We start from the raw sequence: 11,207 nt of genomic DNA, 5'->3' as shown, positions 1-11,207 counted from the left end.
AAAATGTTGTTAAGCACCCTGGGCAGTTAATGGAATGAATACAGTACTTCTTTTTTCTACAATGGACTATCCAGTTTAAATCCATACACCACCTATGGAAGACATGACCTTAATCTTCACACAGGAGGTGTGAATTTCAAATGGGGGTTACTTGTATGGGTGACTCCATTTGAAATCTACACCCTGTATGTGAGGTTACAGACATGTCTTCCACAGGGTGTACGGATTTCAACAGGAATAGCCCAATAAGATGTCACAATTGGCTGGTGTAGTAGTGTAGTACATGTTAGAATATGACCGTTACTAGGTCTACTGGCTCATGCTTTTTTTTGTTACGAACCACTGATTAAAATGATCACAACACAAAGCCTATGGCATATCAAAATTCAGAACATGTGTATGAGCCCAGTCTTGAACCAGTAACCAATGGTTACTAACATGCACTACAGAAGCGAATTGAGGTGGGTGTGTGGAGTGAAGTGTTATCATGCCCGTATCAAAGTGCAGTTGCTGTAATCCATATTTACAAGCAAGTTAATCCTAACTCCATAGTATCTACAGCAGCTGTATTCTGCACATGACATCCACTTTCAACTCCTCATAAACAAGTAGTGACCGGTAGTAATTCATACACTCTTAGATAGCGAGAACGAATACTGAGATGTTGATGCATCTATTGCACTAGCCCCGAAGGGGGAAGGGGGAGTGCATTAGACGCATCAACATCTCAGTACAATTGCATTATGTTGTACAATTTCTCGAGCAACAAGTGATACACATTTTATCAACCTATTTCATATAATGAAAAAAAATTTCATGATTTTTGCTATTTTTATAACAAAATTGCCACTAAAAGTGTTGGAAAATACAAGCAAATAAAAATGCATCAACCCGCAAGAAAAATGAATGCGTCCAAAAGCACTGCTCGTAGTATGCGGAATGCAGTCCTGTTTTCTCTTCTTTTTGGTATGCATTGCTTGTTGTTGTTTTAAGAACAAAGTTAAGAAATATTGTATTGGTGTGCAGACGTAGACGCAGTTACTTTAACAATCACCCGGGTCTTCCATCGGCCAAAACGTAACCCGCCATTGCCGCTCGGGGAGTTAGCAAACCCCGTTTTGCCAAAATACAATAAATGATAGCCCCTTGCAAAAGCTCAAGTTGGAAGTAAAATAATGCATGTAACTTTTCTATTAAATGACCAATCAGATATCAGAATACCACTCTGTGGGAAATATGGAATGCTTACAGGGATTGCATGGAAATGCAACTTGCTTTTTATTCATCAGCTAGCTTTCATAGACATTGTATGGTTGTGCCAATATCAGTATGCCCAAAACACTGAAAACAACAACTGATTTCATTGATATATATAGAGAACTAAGATATTTTATACTGTTCAGACAAAGGATCATAAGGATAAGGACAAGAGGATCAAGCAATTGAGAGAATAGGACTTAAAATTGGGTTGAATGCTATCCAATCCAACCCCTCTAACTCAATAATAATGAAATGTACTAGTGTTGTGAGACCCAATATATCTTGCCTTTCTCTGCGCTACACACCCAAAGACTAAGAAAAATCACGTGTTTGCAGTAACAGGTCTAGGTTATAATGACAAACTATTGGAATTTAACCCTTTGGTTTGCAATTTTTTAAAGAGAAAATCAAAGTGCGTTCCTGCACAAAGTTTCTTAGGCAAGTATGTCACATATGTGACCATCCTCCACAACTGAGCCCGGATGTCGCCAGTGCCCCTATTGAGATATGCTCCATTGAACTTAACAATAAACCATAGGAAACAAAGGATTTATTGACTGCTTTATTGCTTTTTCACTACTTAAATGTCAAGTACTATAGACATGATATACATCATTTTAAAGCTAATTTCAAGCAGAATATTTTAGTTGAATATCTCAAAAATGATAATTGGCGACTTCAGGGCTCAGTTGTGCTGAGGGGTCACATATAGGTCAGAGGAGTTGTGCATTAAAGTTGTCTGTGTGTGACTTGAATATCTTGAGAAATATATTCCTTGCAACCAAATGATAAACGACCGAGGTATCACAAAGCCATCAGCATTTGAACTTCGTAAAGGCAACCCTGCACTCCTAGGTGACAGGAAAACATTGACAGGAATGGCAGCCGATATAGTGAACAGTGATGGGTACAACTACATCAGAACCAAGTCCTGGTCAGCAAAATATGATAATCAAGTATCAGTGCCCAAGAGGCCCTGTCTGTCGACCCAGTTGCGCACTGAAAAGATAGAGGAATTGGAAGAAGATATGAAAGAATTGGAGTTACAAATTAGTTTTACTGACCTGCAGAGGGATAAGTATGTCAATGCTAAGGACTACGCTAAAGCAATTGAATCAACAAACTACTAACCATGGCTGGGTTAATTTGTGTGTGAGGTTTGTACAAAGAATGGAGAACAGTATTCAAAGTGCTCTTTGGAACAACTAGTGCATGGTTTACACAGAAAAATGAGGGACATGAATCCAGAAATGAACTTTCTTGAAAATCCAGGCTATAGTAACTTCCAAAAAATCTTAGATGACTGTTTGAAGCAACTGACATTTGGTGTTCACCAAAAACAAGCACAATCTATTTCGGAAGAGGATGAAGAAGAAGAAGAATTATGGTAAATAACTGAACATGTAAACTAAGTCTTGTGTTGAATGACAGCTCAAATCTACTTGGCTAATGGATGGAAACTTATTAACAAATACTTGTCATAAGAGCTTGCTTGCATCAGAGAGTGGATATGAGAAGAGGATCAAACAGCACAAAAAACAAAGGCAGCAAGAAAATCAGTTACCTAATGTGGTTCTGCCAAAATGACAAGTGCATAACGTCATGAACTTTAATATAGTGCATGCAAAATTATAACTGGTTTAGACTATAGTTTTTTTGTAGTATATAGTTAATGTACGACAAGAGTATAAATTAAAGTATAAAAAATGTTGGTTTCCAAAATTTTACGATTTAAAACCTGGGGCTATAGTGATCAGGCTACACAAGAAGACGGATCGTTGCTTTGCATGTGGCACAATGTGCCACTGAAGCAAAATCATGTAAACATGTTACTATAACACAAGATGCATATGTCAATTGGGTGAGGAAAAGAAAACCACTGAAGACGAATCTTCAAAACATGGTTGTCTTGGTTTCTTGGAGATAACAGTGTCATTTTAATGGATAGATACAGAAGAATGATACCAGGGGCTTACCGAAACCTGGCTATGCCACTGGAAGAAATTGCATGTTATATCATGGTAGGTATTATAGAAGGAGGTTCCACAGAAAAATCCTAATCCTCTCAATAGGGTTAAGCCGATTACGCTATTCAACGCGAGTCATCACTTGAATGGATTTAATCAGTGCAGTCCCTCAAACACGGCCTTTGATGTTTATGATCGTTATGCGACAATATCGATCATCTATTTTAAAATTTAATTTAAACAGACCCCCCAGGTGACCCGTACTGGAAATGGATGGTATTAGTGCCCTTTTGCATCGGTCACATGATCTTCGATTGCGTCATTGTGTTTCCGAGTTCAAGTTGATTTACTAGCAAAACCCTGATCGAATTCCCTCATTTCCTTCCAAAGTTACGATGAATTTATGTATTTTTTCTGATCATGATTAGTAATACTGGCGGGTGTCTGCGGGACTTTTAAACAAGTGGAAATGATTTGGAAATGTTTTCCAAGTTTGGCAATGTTGTTTCTATGATCCGCCAAGTTTGGCCATAAGAAATATTGGCGTTATAAAATTACCGGAAGTAATTTATTTTCCTTTGTTTATAGTCACGGCCACAATGCTTTGTGGGTAAAAATGACGTCATTCTGCTTAGAAGTCGCAATAACGGTGGTTCATAACCGGCCAAGCTCAATAGATAAGAAGCTTAGCAAATCGATAGTGCACCATTCATACCTGATTGCTCAGTAATTATCGACTCATAACGATCATAGTACAAAGGGAACTGGGTTCGTGAATTCTCCTTCTATAATACCTACCATGGTTATATGATGGTTCTCAGATAATCTGATTTTCCGCCACCAATCCATCAAGTTATTAGGTTTACCATGAAATTTGACAAAGAACTGTTGTTGATAGATTGCATCACCAGTGCCAATTGCATGCAAAGGTTGCATAAGTAAAGAAGCTTATGCTTCAACAATCTGGGTTAATATAGACAATGAGCCATTTGAAAATGGTGGCATGAGAGAGGCATTCAAGATGCATGTTGTGAAAGGAAGCGGGGACATAAAAAGTGGTGGTGCGTATGTTGCTAAGCGTTCCCTAGAAGGAATTGAGGGCAATGCCTATAATATAGATTATTGATTGTGTTGCAGCTTCATAGAAAAGGTAGACGCGTGGGTCTTATCAGGTCAAAGACAGTTGGCAGCAGTGGGATACCTCCATGAAAAGGAAGCAGTCTCTTTTAAATGCTTTTGACCAAACACAAAAAAGGAAAAAACAACAACGCAGAGTCTGCTAAGTAGAATAGAAGACCAACTGCTGGAAGATATGGCATCTGATTGGGATGGAAGTGTGCATTCCAGAATGTTATATGATTATTTAGTAATGGTTCTCAGATAATCTGATTTTCCGCCATCAATCCATCAAGTTATTAGGTTTACCATGAAATTTGACAAAGAACTGTTGTTGATAGATTGCATCACCAGTGCCAATTGCATGCAAAGGTTGCATAAGTAAGGAAGCATGACTTTGCCACCCGCAAAAGAGCATTGATGAGAATCCCAAAGCGGTGAACAAAGCTACAAAAGGACACTATTGCTCCATGCACCTGCAAGCACCTGCTCCCCCTGGAATATAATCTGGTCAATTACATATCACCTTCATTTTGACAATGACATCCATCTTTCCCAGAGTCAAAAATATAATTCCCGCTTGTAGTTCTGAGCATTTTACATGTTTTTTGTCATGTCCACTTTGTCAAGACATTGCAACTGGTACCCAACAAATGCAAGCTAGAGTACTGCTGAAGTGTAAGTATAATGACACTGACACAAAAAAAGCCCTCCTTTCTTTTCATCCAATCTCACCAAAATATTAAATGAGCCAGTACAGATGGAAACCCTGGAGAATTTGAACAAACAAATTGCTGTCAAGCTTCCGATATACTTCAGCTCTGGCATACATGACAACATTCCTTCCAATATCACAGTGAAAAGACCTGCTCAACCATAGACATTGAAAACCTGTTCTTCATGTGTAACATAACTTCAGCTTTTTCATATTGATTAGTGTTCACAGTTGTAAAATGTCAAAGTGCATAATGTAGCTTTTTTTATACACGTATAAAACATGTATATAAATTATAATGTACTCAGACATTACTGTTACTTTTATTGATAATATAACCAATAATGTTCTTGTTAAAAGCGTTCTTTATATTTACTTGATTTAGCACAGCAGCCTACATTACTGATTTAGTTCAAGTGTGAGTGTAATGACACAGAAAAATTCATGACTTTTTTTGGTTCAAACTTGCCGAGATATTAAATGAGCCAGTACAGATGGAAACCCAGGAGAAGTTAAACAAACAAATTGCTCTTAAGGGATGGGGTATGAACGTTTGGACAGTATTTATTGTGGGACATTAAAGCACATCAGACATATTGAATTGCATTCTGAATACGAAGAATGTCCTTCTGATATCAAATAATTTTGATTTTTGAAATTAGCAATGTAATACACATTTTATGGCAAATGATTAAAATTGATATTTTTGATATTTAACAGTACTTACTCGAAGTAAACTTTATAAATCTGATGATATGTACTTAAAGTGTATGTAGGTGGGATGAAAAGCCGACGATCAATTGAAAATTTTGACCTTTCGTATTGAAGATATGGATTTTTTTCCCAAAACCCCCCAAAATTAGGTCTTTTGGAGGGAAAAATCCATATCTTCAATATGAAAGGTCAAAATTTTCAATTGATCATCGGCTTTATCATTAGATTTATAAAATTTACTTTGAGGACTGTTATATATAAATATGTGAAAAAATATCAAATTTTAATAATTTGTCATAAAATTTGTATTATATTGTGAATTTCAAAAATTATTTGATATCAGAAAGACATTCTCCGTATTCAGAATGCAATTTGATATGTCTGATGTGCTCTCATGTCCCACAAAAAAATACTGTCGAAATGCTCATTCCAGATCCCTTAAGCGGGAACAAACCTCAATGAAATGTCCACTTTGTCAAGACATTGCAACTGGTAACCAACAAATGCAAGCTAGAGTACTGCTGTAAGTGTAATGACACTGACACAAAAAAGTCCTGACTTTCTTTTCATCCAATCTCACCAAAATATTAAATGAGCCAGTACAGATGGAAACCCTGGAGAATTTGAACAAACAAATTGCTCTCAAGCTTCTGATATACTTCAGCTCTGGCATACATGACAACATTCCTTCCAATATCACAGTGAAAAGACCTGCTTAACCAGACATAGACATGAAAACCTGTTTTCAAGTGTAACATAACTTCAGCTTTTACTTCTACTACATGGTTGTCTTGGTTTCTTGGAGATAAGTGTCATTTTAATGGACAGATACAGAAGAATGATACCAGGGGCTTAGGGACCGTTCACAAACACTTGTAAGGGGGGGGGGGCTGATGCAAAAGGGGGGCCCTGAAAATTGTTGACCCTCCTAAGGGGGGGCCCTGAAAAAAATGACCACAAATTATCCTGGGAAAATTGAGTTCATATGCTTTTCTATGGGGTTGACCCATAATTTTCATGTCAAAAAAGGGGGGCCCTGAAATTTTTGAGGTCTGTGAAGGGGGGCCCCGAAATTTTTTTGCATTATTCCCCCCTTACAAGTGTTTGTGAACGGTCCCTTACCGAAACCTGGCTACGCCACTGGAAGAAATTGCATGTTATATGATTAATCAGTAATGGTTCTCAGATAATCTGATTTTCCACCATCAATCCATCAAGTTATTAGGTTTACCATGAAATTTGACAAAGAACTGTTGTCGACGTTGATGGAATGCATCACCAGTGCCAATTGCATGCAAAGGTTGCATAAGTAAAGAAGCTTATGCTTCAACAATCTGGGTTAATATAGACAATGAGCCATTTGAAAAAGGTGGCATGAGGGAGGCATTTAAGATGCATGACGTTAAAGGAAGCGGGGACATAAAAAGTGGTGGTGCGTATGTTGCTAAGCATTCCTTAGAAGGAATTGAGGGCAATGCCTATAATATAGATTATTGATTGTGTTGCAGCTTCATAGAAAAGGTAGACGCGTGAGTCTTATCAGGTCAAATAGATTGCATCACCAGTGCCAATTGCATGCAAAGGTTGCATAAGTAAGGAAGCATGACTTTGCCACCCGCAAAAGAGCATTGATGAGAATCCCAAAGCAGTGAACAAAGCTACAAAAACAACACTATTGCTCCATGAAGGGGAGGGGGGGGGGTTATTACACACAATAATTTGAAGTGTGATTACAATACCTCATCCTTGAAGCATTTGATCAACTGAGGACATCATCAAAGAATGCAAGCACCTGCTCCCCCTGGAATATAATCTGGTCAATTACGTATCACCTTCATTTTGACAATGACATTCATCTTGAAAACCAAAAAGCGATAACACAGCTTAATTTCCCAGAGTCAAAAATATAATTCCCACTTGTAGTTCTGAGCATTTTACATGTTTTTTGTCATGTCCACTTTGTCAAGACATTGCAACTGGTAACCAACAAATGCAAGCTAGAGTACTGCTGAAGTGTAAGTGTAATGACACTGACACAAAAAAGTCCTGACTTTCTTTTCATCCAATCTCACCAAAATATTAAATGAGCCAGTACAGATGGAAACCCTGGAGAATTTGAACAAACAAATTGCTCTCAAGCTTCCGATATACTTCAGCTCTGGCATACATGACAACATTCCTTCCAATATCACAGTGAAAAGACCTGCTCAACCATAGACATTGAAAACCTGTTCTTCAAGTGTAACATAACTTCAGCTTTTTCATAGTGATTAGTGTTCAGAGTTGTAAAATGTCAAAGTGCATAATGCAGCTTTTTTTTATACATGTATAAAACATATTCGTTCAACTCTTTATAAATTATAATGTACTCAGACATTACTGTTACTTTTATTGATAATATAACCAATAATGTTCTTGTTAAAAGCGTTCTTTATATTTACTTGATTTAGCACAGCAGCCTACATTACTGATTTAGTTCAAGTGTAAGTGTAATGACACTGATACAAAAAGTCCTGACTTTCTTTTCATCCAATCTCACCAAAATATTAAATGAGCCAGTACAGATGGAAACCCTGGAGAATTTGAACAAACAAATTGCTCTCAAGCTTCCGATATGTTTCTTGTATTACAAGTGATGAATTCACTTGTTATTATTGAAAAAAAGAAAAGCACATCTAAAGATATTGCCTGGCATTACCAGTCAGGCATACAGACAGGTTCTGATGCCAAGCCCAAACCAGCCATGCATTACAACCTAAAGCAAGACCACATGACCATGCCACTCTCCACAAATTGTTGCAATTTTGCGTATTCGGCACTCTGCCGTGTTCATAACAATTAGAAAGCCCTGGAACGTCAGGTGTGCTGTTGCAAAAAAGTTGCTGGTTACTGACTGGCAGGAAGACTGGTATCCAGGGCATAGTACTAAAGATCTACAAAGTCAGAGGTAATAATGTAGCCAAAGTGGAATACATGGTCAAGTTATTAGGTTTACTAACCACAAAGTTTGACGAAGAACTATTGTTGACAATTATTACATCACCTAGTGCCAATGCCAAGCAAAGGTTGAATGTAAGTAAGGAAGAATGCTTGCAAAACAGCATTGATGAGAACTCAAAAGCAGTGAACGAAGCTACAAAAAAGACACTATTGTTCCATGAAGGGGGGAGGGTTATGAGGCACAATAATGGAAATTATAGAAGGTCATTTTAAAGGAAATATGGTATTTTAAGAGCTACAAAACCCAAATGTTTCTTTCCTTAGAAAGAAATAACTGTTTGAAGTTCTCATGCTTATTTACTTTTCTTCATATTTTTACTCTATATATTTATGTTTTTCCTCCTTTTTCTTTTCTTATTTGTTGACAGATCTTTCCTGAACTGGTACATAAAATCTCCAGGTGAGTACACAGACCTAGAAGATGGCAATGCCCATATTTGAAAGCATGATTGACGGCCGGGCAAGTCCCACCACGAAAGAGCTGCTCCAGCTAAGTCCTACATCAGTATCTTCATCATCATCATCTGACACAGGCAATTCATCAGCATCAACATCTTGTTCAACTTCATCAACCCCTTTGTCAGCTCCTTCATCACCCACAGGGCAACCATCAGGGTTGTCAGTGACAAGAAAAGGCCTGTTTAAAAAGAAGATATAGTCACTAGTGGAAGAGGAGGTCCTGCATCAGAGAGCTTTGGCCTGCAGAAGATCGAGGCGGAAGCAGCATCTAATGAAGAGGATGAAGTAGCCACAAGCAGTTGATCAGTGCTGCGACCAGGACGTGTTCCTGGTGGTCATCAACAGGGATGACAAGAAGGGGTATTTTACAGGTAGTCCAAATTTTTTAACCTCAACTGTGTGCAACGCACATCATCAGTAATCATCCTTCGTATAATGACCCTACACAGGGAGGCACACAACAAGTATGATGCAATGGCTGTATTGGTAAAAGCACCAACACCTCAAGATGTTCCAAGCAACCTTCTATATAGATGTGTAGACCAGGGACTGGAGCTCTGGTTCCGGACACCAGACTGTTAGAATGGTAGTGGGGAAAGATATAGGGAGGGTGCCCGCAAAACTGTGTCGCACGGTACATGTAGTAGTAGCCAAAAGAGATGACCTGGTGGGTGACCATGTAGGTGGATCCGAGAAAAAGAAAAGTAAAGCAATATAAGATGCCAGTGGGGTGTACTCATTGTAGATGGGGGTGTACACTTTACTTAGGAAGGGTAATGATTTTGGGTTGGAAGTAATCACCACACTGATGAGGTATATGAAAATCACAGGAAATCCTCCAGCAACTACCAGCATTTATAAATGGACCGTCCGCCATAGTATTTCTTGGCTATAAAAGACCTGATGAAGGAATTCTTTAAGCCAACAAGGGTCTAGAAAGGCGCATTGATTACATGTTTCGCCTGATGGCAACTGTTTCTACTACTGCGTTGTTGACCAGCTCAAATGCTTGGGTGTTGCTACTGCAGCTACATCTGCAGTTCAACTGAGAAAAGATTTTGTTTCTTACATTCGTAAACTGTAAAAACAGGGAAAATCTGTTCCAACTGACCAGCGGGGAACCAAAGGATGGATCCAAAAGGATACAGCAGTGTCACACTAGCAATGGATATAATTAAAAACAGGGAAAATATGACACAACATCCAATGGGGAGTAACATAAGACATATAAACAAAGTTAAAAACCGGCGTTTGAAAAGACAAAACTTTTCTTTCTCAAGGGATAAAAAAAGACCTGCTCTCAGTATAGTGGAGACCAGCTGGAGACCACTATACTGATGTTACTGTTATCCATTGGATGTTGTGTCATATTTTTATTGTTTTTAATAAATAAACTGGTAAGTCTACACTCTAATTTCGTACTATTTTATTAAACAAGCCCTGTAATCATTCAAGTAAGAGATATAACCCTACATATTGGCAAATGAAATTGGCAGTCGACAGCACGCTTACTCTTGACAAAGACAAGATCAACAACAGCATGGAGAATATTGCAGCCATCCTTGTAACAGGAACGCTGCTCTTGAACGAGATGTGGCATATAAGGTAGTTGGTTTCCTGGCCAAATATTTGAATTATCTGAAGTTTATAGGACATTTTCTTTGGTAAATGGCATTTTTACCCAGCAGCTGCACTTCACACTTACAGCCTGCTGATGTGTTGTGGAACAGACAGTTCAAGGCACAGATGCAAGATGTATAATGATGAGTGGCTATTCAGCGGACCGGTTGAGAAAACAAGTTTGGGAATCGCAAAGCTCCACCAAAACCACTCTTACTACAATGGATTAAGTGTTACAACATCATTCATTGCACCTGAGGAGTGTGGGTCTCCCACACGAAACAGTTCTGTAGTGCACAAACATGGAATAACCAGGTTTACTTTGGTGTAATTCCACTGTAGTAGTAACCCAATTA

The sequence above is a fragment of the Amphiura filiformis genome, chromosome 12, assembly GCF_039555335.1.
Source record: "Amphiura filiformis chromosome 12, Afil_fr2py, whole genome shotgun sequence".
Lineage (NCBI taxonomy): Eukaryota > Metazoa > Echinodermata > Ophiuroidea > Amphilepidida > Amphiuridae > Amphiura > Amphiura filiformis.
The sequence above is the reverse complement of the archived record's forward strand: the minus strand, read 5'-3'. Positions refer to the sequence as shown.